The sequence below is a fragment of the Notamacropus eugenii genome, chromosome 2 (assembly GCF_028372415.1).
Source record: "Notamacropus eugenii isolate mMacEug1 chromosome 2, mMacEug1.pri_v2, whole genome shotgun sequence".
In the NCBI taxonomy this organism is placed as follows: domain Eukaryota; kingdom Metazoa; phylum Chordata; class Mammalia; order Diprotodontia; family Macropodidae; genus Notamacropus; species Notamacropus eugenii.
The window spans coordinates 539,314,167-539,331,880 of NC_092873.1; positions in this window are offsets into that span (position 1 = coordinate 539,314,167).

Genomic DNA, 17,714 nt, shown 5'->3' on the forward strand with positions numbered 1-17,714 from the left:
GATCGTCCCTTCTCTTCTACAACCCAGTCCTCTCTTTGCTCCTCAAAGTTGAACTCATTTGCTCTAATCTCTCAGATCTAGACACTTAGAACTATTCCCAGGCCAATTGCTCTTGATTTCTTATATCTTATATTTTATTTAATTTTAAAAAATCTTGGATTTTGTTCTAATTTTTCTTGCTATCTCATGGAAGCATTCATTTCTGTTTGATCTATTCTAGTTTTCAGGGATTCCATTTCTTTGTAAGGCTTACCACTTTCTCTTTTAATTTAGTCTACTTCTAATTCTTTCCCCAAGAGCTTTCCTTTTATTTTTTTACTTCTTGCTTCACATTTCTTTTAGACATTCATGTAGTTCTTATAAACACTTCATTTCTTCAATTCTCTGGAGCCACACTTAAGATGTTATGTTTCCCCCTTCTTTTGAGGACCTCTGAACTTACAATTGATTTTATGTTAGTCAGTGTTATCTTGGACTCATTCATCTTTTGAACTTGAGGCTTTGTGCAAGGGCTGAGTTCCCCACCCTGCTGCATTTCTGGATAGAATGGCTGGCCTTTTCTACTTAGGGATTGCCTCGGTCCCCCAGTTCCTGTAATGATTTTCCTGTCTCTGTTTGCCCTGTCCTCTGAGGATTCCCCAGCATCTCAGGATGGAGTGCTGGGGATGTCAGAATGCCTAGGGCTTGGATTTCCTCTCGGAGTGCTGTGGCTCCATGCTGGTTGCTAACCCTACACCTTCTAGGGACTTCCAAGGACACTGCTCTTGAGTTTTTCAAAGGAGAGTATTCTGATCTTGCCTCCTTTGAACACAGACATGCAGGTTACACATATCCCTGGACATCTTTGGTCGCAGTGGGAGGTTATACTGTCCTGCAGCTTGCTTCCATTGCCTGTAGGCTGCTGGATGACTTTCTGTGCAGTTTTAGGGCAGAAGAAGGTACTTCTCAAACTGTAGTTTTATTTTTATTGGATTTCTTGATCATTATTTGGTATGATGGGAACTTTAAGGTTCTCCTGGAGTAAGTATGTAAGAGCTGGCTGGTCTGATCTTTGCTCAGACTGAGATCTTTGTAGGAAGTCCTCCATAGGTGAATCATTTGAAAGAAATGAGATATTTAGCCTGGAGAACATAAGGCTTGGGGGATATATGATGACTGTCTTGAAGAACTGGAAGGTCTATCATGTGGAAGAGAAATTAGATTTGTTCTTTTTGGCCTGAGAGAGCAGAACAAGGAGTGATGGGTGTAGGTTGCAAGGAGGCCAATAGGCTACAAGGGAAAACTCTTTGTAATACTTAGAGTTGAGCCAAAGCAAAGTGGTCTGCTTTGAGAGCTAGAGGTTTCTGGTTTATTCAAGATCTCCTCCTACAGGATCAGTGTTGTAGAGGAACCCCTTGCTCAAGTAGAGATTGTGTGTGATGACATCATGTAACAATCAGGGAATTCTGCCATTGCAAGGGACCTCAGAGACCATGTTGTTCAAATCATTCCTGAGAAACGACTTCCCAGGACACCCTACTTAATAAATGGTCTTTCAGCCTCCCTGGCACTGGGAGCACATAATGGCACATAATGGATACTTAATAAATTCTTATTGATTGATTTTTATAGAGTGATTTTTCCCTGTCAGTCACAGAGGGGCCACCACCTTGGGTTTACAACATTCTCATATACAATGTGCTTAATAATAATAAACAGTAAGTATTAATAACAGCTAGCTTTCTAGAGTGATTTGAGGTTTTCAAAGTACTCTGCAAATATTATCTCATTTAATCCTCAGAAAAACTCTGTGGGGTAGGTGCTATTGTGATCTCCATGTCACAGCAGAGAAAACTGAGTACAGGTCCCAGGGAAGTGAGCTTATGATCTTCCATCTGGATATTCCATTCCATTAAGGTGTTGCTCAGTTGTTTCAATCGTGTCTTTGTTTAGTCAGTTCAAATGTGACTCTTTGTGACCTTATTTGGGGTTTTCTTAGCAGATGTGCTGGAGTGGTTTGCCATTTCCTCCTCCAACTCATTTTACTGATGAGGAAACTGAGACAAACAGGGTAAAGACACTTGCTCAGGGTCACATGATTAATAAGTATCTGAGACTGAATTTGAATCTAGGTCTTCCTGAATCTAAGCCCAACTCTATCTTCAGTTAGGAAGTAGAAATGACAATAGAAAAAGCCAAGATGGCAGACCCAGCTGAATTAGTCCATATATCCACAGAGAAGGGTCACATTGGAAGCAGCCTAATTTTCAGTGCGCTGCAGTGATGAGCATCAAGAGAACTGAAGGAAACAAACATGGTCATCATTGTTATCGAAAGAAAATGAATCAATTAAATTTCAATAACTACTGATTCCCATCCCTTCCAACTCTCTAGAAAATCTTTATGAGAATAACCTACAACAAAAAAATTGTAGTGCATTGAGGGAGTCCTTGATGAAGGTATGAGATGAGACTAAGCAAGGCAAGCCAGCCTCTTCTTTCTTTTCTTTTCTTGGTTAAAGGGTGTGGTTTCCTGTTTTGGAAGGATCAGATCAGAATGAATCTCCACCTTCTTTGGGAAGCAAGAACATCACACAGCACTTCATAAAATGTTTGGTAAATGTTCCATGTGGAATGGACTTTTCTTGTGAAGTGGAAAAGCAATGGGATGCAGCACATAGTTCTTGTTATTGTGGTGTGGGGTGTGAGTATGCTCAGAAGTGACTTCCACTGTGTGTGTGAAGAAGGATGTCTCAGGTACTGAGTTCAGAAATGCAGAGACCTAGAGCTGAGTGTGCCCAGCAATGGAAAAAATGATGACTGTATTAGGAAAGAAACCACCTCATCTCGAAAGATGATGGCAATGAATACGCTTACTGTTGTTCTTGGCCAGGCAGAAAGGTTGCTGGTTTCATGACAATTTTTCCGTTAGGACTGCTGAAGATACTTAATTTTTCTCAGTTGTCTTCCCAAATAAAAAGAAAGGGACATGATTTTGTTTTCTTGGTTTTGGCTGCCATGAATATCTGGGCTGATGGAAAATAAATATATGTAGAGATTCTTTAATCTAGATTTCAAAAATCATTCCCAAGAGAAAATCAATCAACAGGTATTTAATAAGCACTTACTGTTTGCTGTGCTAAGCACTGGGTATTCAAAAAGGCAAAACCCAACCTTAACTTCAAGAAGCTTACATTTTAATAGAGAAGATGTGTGAATAATGACTTACGGGATATGAGCAGAGTGGTTGGAAGGGAATCTGCAGCTGGGGTGGTGCTGGATCACTGACGTGTTTTTTTGTTTCCAAAATCCAAAAACAGTTCTGCAAAGAAAGGTTTGGCGTTCTGTTGCTTATGTCATAATATAGTCCCAAACCTTCTTTTGGGAATTTTTAAAAAATTCTAGATTAAAGGACATATGTTTATTTTTCAGGAGTTCAGATGTTTACTTCAGGAGGACAATCTCTCTCATGCTCCCTGGACTTTCACTGGTGTTTTCCACGTGAATACTGTCTCATACCATTATGCAACAGCACAGCTGCTGGTTTCATTTAAGGACTATGGAAAATTCTTTTACATAATCCCTTCCCCCTGCCCTGAGGATTGGTAAGGAGTAGAGGTTGGATATAGCTATCTCTTCAGCTAGAACTCTTATTTTTTTCCCCAGGTAGGACTGGCTAATGAGGAAGGTACGATTAAATGGAAGGATAATTTAGAGTTTCTCTTTGTGAAAACAAAGAATGCAGTTGTTGGAGTTAATTTCATTGTGAATCCAAAGTTAATAAGAAATATCACCTCATGGGACACTTGATTGTCTTGTTTCATGATCCTCTTAGTGAGTGGAAAGACTACCAAGAAACTTATTGTATGTAAGCATCTGCAACAGACAAGGAGAAAAAGCAAGAAATTCAATGAAAAATTTAATATGATCCTCCAAGCCAGGTTAACATGGACTCTGGCATTCAATGACTTCAGTGAGAAAGAGAGAAGAGAGCAAAAACCAAAGCAAAACAACACGAAAAATCCTGAAAAATGTAACTTAAGTTTGAGAATGTAGGTAACTCAGAAGTCTTGCATCTAGATGTATGTTTTGAATATTTTCCTCTAGAAAGACAACTAGAAGGCACTGGATATATCAAGATGCAAACAGCACCATGAAAAATGGAACTAACTAATCAGGTTACTGATGGTGTGGTGTGGTGATCACCACAGAATCAATGGAGAATCATGGAATATGAGAGTTGGAGGGGACCCCAGAGGGCCTCTAGTCTAATCCATCCTTAAATAAAAATCTCTTCTATATCATATTCAGACTTTACTTGAAGACATCCAGTGACAGGGAACCCATAGGCTAGAGCTTTGAACTGAGTCTAGTAAAACGCAGTTTAAAAAGTTAAGCACAAATTCTTACAACTGAACTTGGATTCCAAAATCAACTTCACCCAACATGGGGAAATTTTGGCTAGAAATCAGCTTATCTGGGAAAAATGGGGGTTTCATGGAACCTAAGCTCACTATGAGTTGACAATTTGGCAGACAAAAAAGCTAATGTCATCCTAGGTTATTGAAAGGCACAGCCCAAGACTTCTTGAAGCAGTATAGGCTTGCTATTCTCTGCCTTGCTTATGTGAGATTTGGAGTACTGTGTTCAAATTCTGGGTACTGTCATTTAGGGGGGATAAATGGAGAGCACTCATAAGATGACAAGGATGTTAAAGGACTTTGAAGTATGAGGCTGTAAAAGCAAGCACTCCAACATACACAGGAGGGCCTGCTATCTTTGATCTGCTTTTCTAAAAGGAAAGCAACTTTTGAGGAGTCAACAAATCACTTTAATCAAGCACATGCATCACTTAGTTCAGGAGAAAAAGTCAGCACCCTGAACTTCATAGAAAACACAGAGAAATCAAATTCAACAGACATGGCTTCGAACTGTTTGACATTAGCAATACACATATCAAAGATCAACAGACAGATCCAAGTATCTGACCATAACATACATATATAGTTACCAGAGACAGAAGCACCAACATCTGGATTTTCCAAGCCTGGGGGCTCCTTAGTGGCTTCCCAGAGTCTCCTCTGGTCAAACAAACACTTCCAATCAGTAAGTCCCAAAGTAAAACCTCACCTCAGAGTATTTATACATTTTTTAGAGCCAAAAGGCATCACAACCCTTGAGAACCAGTGCCTCATTAACAAAAGGTGTGGACTTTCTTACAAATCTTCCCTGATCAAACTCTCTTTAATGGGCAGACCCATCAATCAATGGATGGGGAAGATCTTCCCATTAAAAAGTGCAATTATATTAACATAAACAGAAATGCATTATTGATACAGAGGCTCAAAGGAAGGAACTAAGGTTGTACAGTGTGGAGAAGAGAAGGCAAAAAATAATGACAGCAACAACAGTGCTTTGCTATCACTTGAAGCTTTGTAAGGGCTTGGTGCATGTTCTGTCATTCAGTTCTCACTACAAGCCTGTGAGGTAGGGGCTGTCATTACTTTTATCTTCCATATGAAGAAACAGGTTGGAAGAGGCTCAAAGATTCACTGAAGACCTCTCGAATCTTTCGTGATTCTCCTGGGTTTGCTTATTCACTCTTCATTGGTTCAGACCAGTCTTCCCAGGTTTCTCTAACACTGTATCTTCTATCATTTCTTGTGGCATGATGCTATCCCACTGTATTCATATAGCAAAATTTGGTTAGGCATTCCCTTTAGTTTCCATTTTATTGCTACTACAACATGTGTAGTTACAAATATTCTTGTACAGCATTTTGTGTTAGTATTTTTGTAGTTACTACAACTCTTTTCTTCTTCCTTTGATCTTTTTGGGGTATAGTCTTAGTGGGGGGGGTACCTCATACTGTTCTTTTAGAAAAGAGGAAAAGGACTGGATTAGTCTTTGTTAATGATTTACTATCAACATGATAGGAGGTCCTCTGTGGAGGGCCCCAGGGATCTGTGTTTGGCTCTATGCTGTTTCACATTCTTATCAATGACTTGACTGGCCACCTTATGAAAATTGAAAATGTTGTCCATTTGAGAGGGAGAAAGTGGGTTACAGAGTCAGGATCTAAGAGAATCTTGGCAGATTCAAGTTTTGGGATGAATCTAATCAGAGCACATTCAGTAGGGATCAATGTAAAAAAAATCAATTTCACTTGTATAAAATGGCAGTTATATGGTAAGACCACAGTTGTTCTGTAAAAGGTCTGGGGATTTTAGTGGACTTCTGGTACTACATGAGTCAGTCATGGGATGGAGTGGTCAAAAGAAAGGTCGTAAGATCTTGGGTTGTGTCAGTAGTGATGGAGCTGCTAGGAACAGGGAGGATCAGCTCACTGCACTTAATCCTCATCAGATCTCCTCTGGAATACTGTGGTATGATTTGGGTCCCCTGGTCCCTTCAATAAACCCAAGTATCCTGAAGAAGCAAGCAGGGTCATGAAGGGTTTTGTACAAGTCATGTGAGGATCTTTTGAAGGATCTGAGGAAGAGAAGATTCAGGGAGAAATGATCTTTAAGTCTAAGAAGGCTTGTCATATGGAGGATTTTCCCCATTTGGTCCCATAGCTAAGAACCAGGAGCAAAAAGAGGCCATTCTAGGCTTTATATCAGGAAAAACTTTCCAACATTTAAAGCTGACCCCAACTGGAGTGGATGGACCCTAGAAGATGAGGTTGAATGACTACTTGTTGGGTATGTTATATTTAGGGTGCCTTTCTTGTATGTGTTGAAGCAGATGGCCACTGAGCTTCCTTCCAGTGCTCAAATTCTGATCCAGAGAAATGTTGAACTTGTTGAATTTTCCCTGAAATCTTTACTCCTGAGAGAAATGCTTTCAGACTTTACCAACCCATTGTACCCTTTCCAATATTCATAATTCCCTGGAACTCAATGAAAATTAAACACTGAAAAGGGGATGACCTAGATGCCTTTGAAACCACTAATAAACACTTTGTCTGTAATGGACTATGCACAGGAATTTGAGTTTCCCCAGCTGATGAAATATGCCAAAAGCAGAAAACACCCTTTAATCATGTTCTCCCAGCTTTGAACTCAAATAAACACTCACCCTTTAAGTTACTAGAACAGCATTGAGTTGGAGAAATAAACCTATTACTTTGGTAGTTTAACTCCACAGTGTCCATAGAGAGATTTGGAAAATTTGTCACCAAAGAAAGCTCTTTATGGCCTCAGCATGAAGATTTCAGTGGTTTTATTCTTCTTTCCAATATTGTTTCATCAGGAGGAGAAGGGAATACAATAAGCATTTCTATAGCATCTACTGTGTGCTAAGCACTTCATGTATATATCTTATTTGATTACACAACAACCCTGTGAGGTATGTGTTTATTATCCCCATTTTACAGATGAGGAAACTGAGTCTGATAGAGGTTAAGTGACTTGCCCAGGGTCACAGAGCTAGTAAGAGTCTGGTTTTTAACTCTGTTCTTCCTGCACCAGAAGGAGCACAGCATTAGGGAGAGTATTCATGTATTCCCCACCTGAGGCATGGAACAGTTCACAGATTGATCTCAGTTATCTTTATGGAGAAGGCTTCCTTAGATTCCAATGTGGCTCCAGCCTTTGAAATAAAGGAGAGTCATCTGTTAGGAATCATTCCTTTTTCTTTTTTCGGTGGCAGGGAGGGCTTAACATGGATATATCCTAAGTATGTTTCATTCTAAGTGGGTGAGTAGTGAACCTAATTCTGGGAAAATGCATAGTGACTGGATTTGGAGAGAGAGCTGGCCTATGTCCAGGAAGACCAGGGTTCAAGTCCTGTCTCTGACACGTCCTGTCTATGTGAACCGGCAAGTCAATTATCCTTCCAGTACTCAGGAGACTCTAAGAGTAAAAATTTTAGAGGAGATGCTAACCTGCATCAGTGTGAGGAGTTTTCTTATCTGAGAGTTCTCGAACCCAGTAAATCCCAGGTCTAATCTCAGTCTATACAAGGCATGATACTTAATACCCTCTCATGAAATTTCCTCACTCTCTTCGGTCAAAATGGAATTACAGAAGTTTTGAGTTGATCTAAACTTTTTTCACAGCTTAATTAAGGACCTTTTCTTTGTATAAGTCATGGCTCTGCTCCTAGCTCTCCATACATCTTGATCAGACATTGAAGCCTCCAAGATCATCCATTGCATCCTGGGGCATCACTAGTTATCCTGCCTTTCATCTTGACTGGACTTCAACGACTCGAGGGCAGAGTGAGGTTATGCCAGGCCTAGAGGCCTGTGGGCTACCCGAGTCTTACCTTACCTCTATCGGAGGTCTTCGGCTGGCCAAACCGGATACTCGTATGAGAGAAGAGACCTATCAGAGTCGAACAAGGGTTGAGCTTTATTCAGGGTTCTGGTTACAAGTGCAGGGGAATTCTTCCTTAGGAAGGAGAGAGAAAGATCTCCCAAGGAGGCAAAGATCTTACAATAAGAGATTGGAAATAGAAATGTAAGTGGGGAGAGAGGGAGAGGGAAGAGCGGAGAGAGGAAAAGCGGAACCTTCTGTCCTGTCCGCGCCCCTCCCACGCTAAAAGCGCTTTCAGGCTTTCCTGATCCTAATAAGCTCTCCAGCCGCATAGTTTGCACCTGAATACCGTGCTGTTAGATAACAATAGTGTGCCCAGATCCGGGACAATCTCGAGGTCGGGGAGAGCTCTCTCCCATCACGTTTCTCACGGGAAGAGGCAGAAATACACGAGATAGCTCGGTTCACCTCGATTCCCAGTCGTTTCCTGGGGGGCCTCGTGAGAACTCTAAGATTTAGAAGTTCCCACCTTTACCCGCCCGAGACTGTCCACATGGAATTGAGCTTCCATCCCCAGCAAGGTTAATGATTTTGTGCACTGCCTCACTTACATGCAATTCTTGGACAAGTCAAGACATCACCTGTGATGTCACTAGGCAAATAACAATGGCTCCAGACAAGCCTCTAACTGTCTGCAAGGTGACGCAAAAAGTTCAAGGTTTTTAGGGGATTGTTGGAGATACCATTAATTTACAACTACATGGCCATGTCATCAGAATCTTAAACACCCATATTTATTACTCTTTCCCAGAATTAGGTAGTGATTCTGGGACAGTGAGAAAACCTTCAGTCCAGAGTCAAAATGGGACAATTGAGTCTCCATATCTCAGGACCCCAAGAACTTCATCAACCACTTCGTGATGTCCAAAGGCCCATTTCACCAATCCTCAGCTGTAGTCATTTCAGGCCAGAAAAGGACAAGAAACGAGTATCCAGTCTTTTGTCTTAATTGAGGAGCTAGTTAAGCTGTTCTCTATTAAGCACTGAGCTTTAACAATTAATACTGACACTAGACCCTGAGACCACAATTAAGCAACAGAATCAAATTAATCACCTTGCTCTGTAATTATCAGTATAAGTAGAGGTAGCTGCTATTACTCTGAGAGAGCAGACCCTCCAAGAGAGTCAAGTCAGCTCCCTGGGTGACTATGCCAGGCAGAAGGCAGGCTCTTTGAGTCACCCTACAGTGTACATTTAGGGTTAGGGTTCCTTCCTTTGCCACATTCAGGGGGAAGCTGAAGGAGACCCTGGCCTTTGGGATGCTATTCATGATCCAGTAGAGGGTCAAAGGGATGTTCTGATCAATCTATAAACATTTCTTAAGCTCCTACTGTGTGTCAAGCATTGTGCTAAGCACCGGGGAAGAAAAAGGAGGCATAGACAGTTCCTGCCCTCAAGGAGCTGACAATGTAACTAAGCTGCTCTGAGGTCTCCCATTGCATCCTGGGCTGTCTCCAGTCATCTTTATGAATATCTGGTCACTGGATCCAGATGACTCAGGAGGAGAAAGTGAAGCTAGTGATGTTGCACAGCCCTCCCTCACTCGAAACAAGTCAAGTGCAAGTCATGTCATCATTTCTCTGATGTCATGGTCCTCTTTGAAAACAAAGGATGAACACAACCTGTGAGTAGACTGAGCTGCCTAAATGGGGACCTAGCTAGCTGGGTAACTCTCCTCTCCCCATCTTCCCTCCTTTCCCCTCCCCTCCCCTCCCTTCCCCTCTTTCCCTCCCTTCTTTTCTTTTTTCTTTTCTTTTCTTTTCTTTCCTCCCTTCCTCTCTCCCTCCCTCCCTCCCTCCCTCCCTTCCTTCCTTCCTTCCTTCCTTCCTTCCTTCCTTCCTTCCTTCCTTCCTTCCTTCCTTCCTTCCTTCCTTTCCTTTATTTCTTTTCCCTTAAAGCCTTGGACCCTGTGCACAAGCCCATGGATTGAACAGTGAAGGGTCCCTGTCCAACCTCTACTCAATGGCTCATTTTGGACCCTCCTGGCTTAGAGTGAACTGTCAATAGTAGCAGTTTCTCTTTGAAATAACAACTCTGAGACTCCTGCCCCTCCCAGAGTGATTTATCTATTTGTTTTTCTTTTCTATTAAAGGGGTCATCCCCCTGACTACCTTTTAAAAAGGACTATTCACTGAATGGGCATTTCCTCACTTCAAGTAAGTACCTGAAAAGGTCTTAGCCTAAAAGGCCAAGATCTCATATTGCATCCTGGGTCATCTCCAGTCATCCTGATGAATATCTGGTCATTGGATCCAGGTGGCTCAGGAAGAGAAAGTACGGTTGGTGACCTTGCACAGCCCTCCCCCACTCAAAACTAAGTCAAGTACAAGTCATGTCATCATTTCTCTGATGTCATGGTCCTTTTTGAAAATGAAGGATGAGCTCAGCAGTCACTGATCCTTTGTGAAAAATAAGAAAAACCTTTGAGGAGAATGTAAACTCTCTGAGAGTAGGTCCTATTTTGATGCTTGTTTAATTTGTGGAGGATGGATTAGAAAGAAGAAAGTCATCTATATTCATAATTAGTCTAATATACTGATCAACATGACAATAGACATTACAAGTTCCTTCGTGTGCAGTCCTATGGACTGCCAGGTGGTGGTGCAGCATGTAGTGTGTTGGACCTGGAGAAGGAAGACCCAGAATCACTGACCTTCAGCACAGGAAGAGGCCAACTTGTTCAGCTTGAACCTGTACCCATGCCCTGGCCTAGAATCTCCTCTCTATGTCCAACACATGGTCATCCAGCCTATGCCTGAAGGTCTGCCATCAAAGGAAGTAGCCCATTATACTTTGGGACCGCCTCCTACACCTCCAGATCCAATCTGGTTCCCATGATCCAGTTGTGCCCTCTGGGGCCAAGCAGGACCTCTTTGCCCTTGCCAGCATGGGAGTCATACTTGCATTATGATAGCTGATACACTGATTGAGGTTGGCTTGGGCGGGGACCAAGATGCACACAAGGGGTTTTGTGGAGATCCTTGCCGATGTGCTATGATTTGAAATGAGCTGAAAGACAGGTCTGTCTCCTCAATGACCAACTGTGGTACCTGAAATTCTAGCCTTTGAATATGCCCTTGTGGGTTAAGGAGCATATCCATGAGCACCAATTACTGTCATTGGGATTCATCAGTGTATTGGCCAGATGTTATCCAAGTGAGCAGGGCCATCAGTGAATGGGACACAGGATGGGCACATTTTGATCATAGAACCATAGAAGGTGAGCTGGGAGGGACCCCAGAGACTGTCTAGACTGATCCTTCATTTTACAAATAAGAAAACTGAGACCCTAGAAAATGCTGAGTATGGGGGACTATGCTGGGATGCTATTGTAACCCTGGAGAATCCAGGGCATGAATTCCATTCCAGTCTGCAAACATTTCTGAAATGCCTCCTATGTATAAAACTCTGCTGGGTCCTGGGAATAACAAGACATTAACATTGCCTCTGATGCACTCAGAGAGTTTACAGTCTCCTGGGGGGATAGAATGTAGGCAAAGTAAACAAATACAAGGGAATTTGAGGAGGAAGAAAGCACTAACAAGGGATCAGGGAGGATTAGTGAAGGCTTTTCCTAGGAAGTTGTACCAGAGTTGAACCCCCATAGAAGATGAGGATTCTGAGGCAGAAGTGAGGACGGAGAGCATTCAAGGCATGGGAGACGGCTTGCGCAAAGTGGGAAAGAGAAGGGAAATGGAGTGTTCCATCCAGGCTGGCATGAATGAGTGAGTGAATGGCAAAGCATGTATCTAGTACTTCATATGGTCAAAGCACTATGCTAAATGCTAGTGGTTCAAGTGGAAGACAACATTTGTTCTCCAGGAGCACACATTGTAGTGGGGGAGACACCATGTTTGGAAAGTGCCATCTGCACCTTGAGATGGAAAGACTTCAAGAGCCTTGGGGGCAGCAGTAAAGCAGATGATCAGGCCTCTTTTTCACAGAATTTTCATGGATAAAACTGTATTGACTTCTGTTGTGCAACCAGTGGAAAGAGCCAAGGAGTTTCAGGGTAAGAGCTTTTGTTTCTGGGTCTCTAGGAGCTGTGGCTGAAGCAGTGGAAGAGGCATTGCCAGGCCCTATCTCCATAGAAGTGACTTCCTCTTATGAAGCTTAGTGGGTCTGGGTTGATTGGGGAGGGGCTGCTCCTCCCAGGGGTTGCCATTGGTGGTATTTACTCAACAGTTGGTGGTGGTGATGGAGAGGATGGTGGGCTTTAGAACTACAGTGATTGTTCCTTTCAATGGTAGCTATGGTTGGAGGGCCAGAAGCAGGGCTGGTGGTCTGGGGGACATCTTCAGGGCTCTTGGACTAAGGAACCTGGGCTGTCTTCATCAGGGTCTGTGGGGACATGATGGTCAAGGTGGTTGTAATAACCCACTTGACATATGCCAATTTGTGTATCTTCCTTTTGTGTCACATGATGTGTCATTCCAACTTACCTGGTACATATCTTATTTGGACACAGTCATGTGAATGTTGCCTTTCCCAGTAGACTGGAAGGTCCTCCAGGGCATGGATGAGCTCCTGCCTTCCTTGGTAGTCCCCAGGGCTTAGCATAGTACCTGGTACTCAGCAGGTGCTTAATAAATGCATGTAGATTGACATCTTATCTCTCAATTGTTCATGTTCTCCCCCACTCTGCACTCCCCAGGTTCTTTGCATTTACTTTCTCTAGATTTTATCTTTAGCTATCTGTGGACACATTCTCTACCTCCTCCTCACTAACAGAATGGGAGAACGGAGACTATTTGAGGATAGGAACTATTTTGTCTTTGTACCAAAGGCTTCTCTCATGATGCCTGGTAGGTATTTTGTGCATCTTTGTTAAATTGCTTTACTCTGGAAATACAGCACCAGCACCCCAACCCTCAAGGCCTGGTGTCCCTCTGGACAACGACGGAGATGCTTGTCATTCAGTGTCTCTTGCTTGCCTTGCTGGGTAGATGTCAGCTGGGGTTTCCTGAGAGGCTTCCTGCTCTTGGGTTTGGCATGCATGGGGTAGGGGGTGGGGGGAGGTGGGGGGAGTGGGGAGGATTTGTTTCAATGTAGTCACATGGTGAAGGAGAGTCATCACTTTGTGGTGACATGGAGTGAGTCACTGGGAGATTGTCTTTTCAGAAACCCTGTGTGTCTCTGGATGATGTTCCTGGCAATAATCCAATTGGTGATGTAGCCAAAAAGCAGCTTTATTTGGGGTTGGAGCTGATGAGGAGATGTCAGCATCAATTCAGTTCAACAAACATTGATTAAGTTCCTATTATGTGCTGCTAACACTGTGTCAAGTGTTAAATGTTGGGGATACAAAAAGAGACCAAAGAGAGTTCATGTCCTTGAGGAGCTCCCGATTTGATGGGGGAGACAGCAAGTGGACAGATAAATCCAAAGTGAACAATACACATGATAAATGGGAAAGGTAGAAGGTCTTGTTTGTGAAATAGCTGTGAGGACAGTGTCACTAGATCAAAGACTGGGGAGGGAGGCGTAAGAACACTGGAAAGGGAGGAGGGGACTGGGTTAGGAAGGGCTATAAATGTCAAACAAAACATTTTCTGTTTGCTCCTGGAGGTGATAGGGAGTCACTGGGATTTACTGAGTAGGGAGTTGACACGGTTGAATCTGCATGTTGGGAAGATTGCTTTAGTGGCCGAATGGAGGCTGGCTTGGAGTGGGGAGAGACTTGAGGCAGGCAGACCTCACCTCCCCCCCCAGCAGCTGTTGCAATTGTCCAGGTGGGAAGTGATGAAGGTCTGCACCAGGAGAGCATCAGTGTTAAAGGTGAGAAAGGGGTGTATTTGAGAGGTGCTGCAGAGGTGAAACCAACAGGCCTTGGTACCATATTGGACCTGGGGAGTGAGAGATGGTGAAGAATCCAGGATGGCTCCTAGGATGGGAGGATGGGAATCTGTTGCTCCTTATTTCTCCCAGGATGCCTTGTTACTCAGCAGTTGGTGGTGGTGATGATGTGTTTTTTCTTTTTCTCTATTTAAATTCTCTTTTCTCTTTTATATGTCTATCTATTTATTTTAAAAAAACATTCTTTCAAATTCTCCCCCTCCCTTTAGCTCCTCCCTTGCCCATTGAGAAGGCAAGTAATATGATATCAATTAGGCATGTGAAATTATGCAAAACATATTTCCATATTAGTCATGTGATGAAAAAACCCCCAAGGAAAATAAAGAAAACGTTGTACTTCAATCTGAGTTCATCAGTTCTCTCTGGAGGTGGATAGCATTTTTCATAAGTCCTTTGGAATTGGCTTGGATCATTGTACTGATCAGAGCAGCTAAGTCCTTCACAGGACACTCTTTTTACCCTGTCTCTCCTCGAAAATCTTTTTTTTGATTCTAACTACTACTTTCCTTAATCCACCCTACCTTTTATTTCCCCTTCCCCTGTCCCCATCACCTGCCCTTCCTTCTTCCCTATTAGGTAAGACAGATTTCTGTACCTAACTCTTCCCTCTTCTTTCCTCTTTGAATTAGTTCTGAGGAGAGTGAAGTTCACACATCGCCAACTACCCCCTTCATCTTCTCTTTCACTATAAAAGATTTTCCTTGTGTACCTCTTTTATGCAATATGATTTCCTCTATTCTTTCTCTCCTTTTCTCCTCCCAGGGCATCCCTCTTTCTCACCCCTTCATTTTTTGAGATAATTCCAAAATAATCAACTTACACAATGCCCTTTGTCTATGAAGACTCTTAACTGCCCTAATAAAGACAAAGATAAAATCCTTAGGAATGCAAACAGTTTAACTTTATTGAGTCCCTTATGATTTCTCTTTTATGTTTATTTTTATGCTTCTCTTGAGTCTTGTGTGTTTGAATGTTAAATATTCTATTTAGCACTTATATTTTCATCAGAAATAATTGCAAGTCCTCCATTTCATTAAGTATCTGGTTGTTTTTCTCCTGAAGGATTACACTCAGTTTGGACAGGTAGGTCTTTTTTGGTTGTAATTCTAATTCCTTTTCCTTCCTGAATATAATATCTTAAACTCTATTCTCCTTTAATGTGGAAGCTGCTAAATATTGTATGATCCTTACTGTGGCTCTATGATATTTGAATGAGTTTTTTCTGGCTATTTGAAATATTCTCTCCTTGATCCATGAGCTCTGGATTTTGGCTGTAATATTCCTGTGAGTTTTCACTTTGGGTTCTCTCTTAGCAGGTGATTGGTGAATTCTTTTGATTTTTATTTTAACTTATAGTTTTCAGGTATTGGGGTTGTTTTCCTTTATAATTTCTTGGCATCTGATGTCTGAACTCTTTTTTTAAAAAAAAAATCACATGAATTTCATGTAGTCCAGTAATTCTTAAGGTATCTCTTCTTGACCTATTTTTTCAAGTTGGTTGTTTTTTTTGATAAGATATTTCACAGTTTTCTATTTTTTCATTCTTTTGATTGTTTTAATGTTGCTCTATTCCTAATAGAGTCATTAGTTTTCTCTTATCCAATTCTAATTTTTAAGGAATTATTTTATTCAGTGAACTTTTCTTTTTCCATTTGACCAATTATTCTTTTTAAGATATTATCTTCTTCAGAATTTTTGTCTCTCTATTTTACTAAGCTGTCAACTCTCTTTTCATAATATTCTTGCATCACTCATTTCTTTTTCCAATTTTCCCTCCATTATTCTTATCTCTTTAACTGTTCCAGGAATTCTTGTGTCAAATTTACATTTTTTCCTCTTTGATGCTTTGCTTGTAGCTGTTTTCACATTGTCTTCTTCTGAGTTTGTGTCTTGGTCTTTCCAGCCACCATAGTAGCTTTTTATGGTCAGATTTTTTTTTGTTTACTCATTTTCCAGCCTAATTCTTGACTTTGAACTTTATGTTAAAGTTGGGCTCAGCTTGGGGAAGCACTGTGTCAAACTTCAGACTTTTTCATGCTGCTGTTTTCAGAGCTAGTTCTGTGGATCTGCATGTTTTCAGTGTTTGCAAGATGGTGTGATCCTGGGAGAGGTGTGATCACTGTTCTGCTGGTCTGTGCTCTGGTCTTTACCCCAGAAGGATCCCTGCTCCCCTGCAGCTGCAAATGCCAGTGTTCCTCTCTGCCTTGGAACTGAAACCAAGGCTTATGCTTTCTTGTGACTGACCAGAAGAGTTGACTCAGAACTGACTCAGAACTGCATATGGGCAGTAGAGTGGTCATGGAGAACCTAGTCCTGAGCCCAGGGCCAGTTCAGGGTCCCCTGCAATTATTTTCCTGTCCAATCCTTTCCTTGTCCAATCCCCTTACCATCTCTCAGGTAAGAGATCACAAAGTTGTTGCTGTTATAGCTTTCTCCAAGGCCAACCCCTGCTGTTGCCCCCAACCCAATGCCACACACTTCTCATGAGACCTCTTAAGTTGTCATGGGCTCAAAAAATGTCCTTATTCTGACCTTCTGTTGTCTCTGCCATGCCAGAATTCAATTGACTTGTAATTTAAAAGTTTCTTGGAGGAGATTGCTGCGTGAGTTTGGCTGGATTGTTGCCTTTATTCCACCATCTTGGTTCCACCCTTTGCTTATGTGTTCAAACAGATATAATGCCAGAAGAATTTAAGCACGTCAATAGCAGAGGCTGGATTTTATATTTTTTTGGTCTTCCCAGTGCCCAGGACAGTGCCTGACACATGCAAAGATTAACAAATGCATCTTAGGTTGGTTTTTAGAATATAATTAAAGTAGATTTTTAGAAAAACTCAGTGGTAACAGCTTTTCATAGACCTTGGCAGTCCCAAAGTGGGAAGCTGAAGAAACATCCTGTAATTTCATTGACCTTGCCATTCCCCCATATCTCAGAGGGAGGCTAAGTTTTTGTCTTAGGTAAGGTTCTGGTCCTGAGTCTGTGCTGCTCCACCCCAGATTCCGGTTCCAATTTGTCTGCTTTCTGATGGAGTGATTTCTCAGAGCTTTCTGAGCTAGCTCAGACCCAGTTTGGTGAGAATGACTGACAGACAATGCTGAGGCATCTCTGGAACTGCCTGCTGGACTGAAACCTTTGCAGCTGTAGGGGAAAATGGATGAATTTCATCATTTGGCTACAGGCATGCTTGTCCTTGCTGTCCTTGGCCACCTTGGTTCATTTGAAACACAACATCTGACTGAGCTTGAGGATATTTTTGACCATGTTGGATAATATTTGTGCATGTGTGCATGTGTGTGTGTGTGTGTGTGTGTGTGTGTGTGTGTGTGTGCGTGCGATTTTTTTTTTTGAGCAAGCTATTAGAGGGAAAAAAAAGAACTGGTGATTCATCCCCATCTTAGCCAGGATCGGTTACCACATCGAGGCTTGAGTGAACATGGACTTCATTAGTGGGATACTGTGGGGTTCTGAAGGCTGAAATTAAAAGCACATTTGAAAGTTGCCCCATTGCTTCCCAAGGGTTCCAAATTCCCTCTGGACTGTGCTTCTGAGGAGACACTC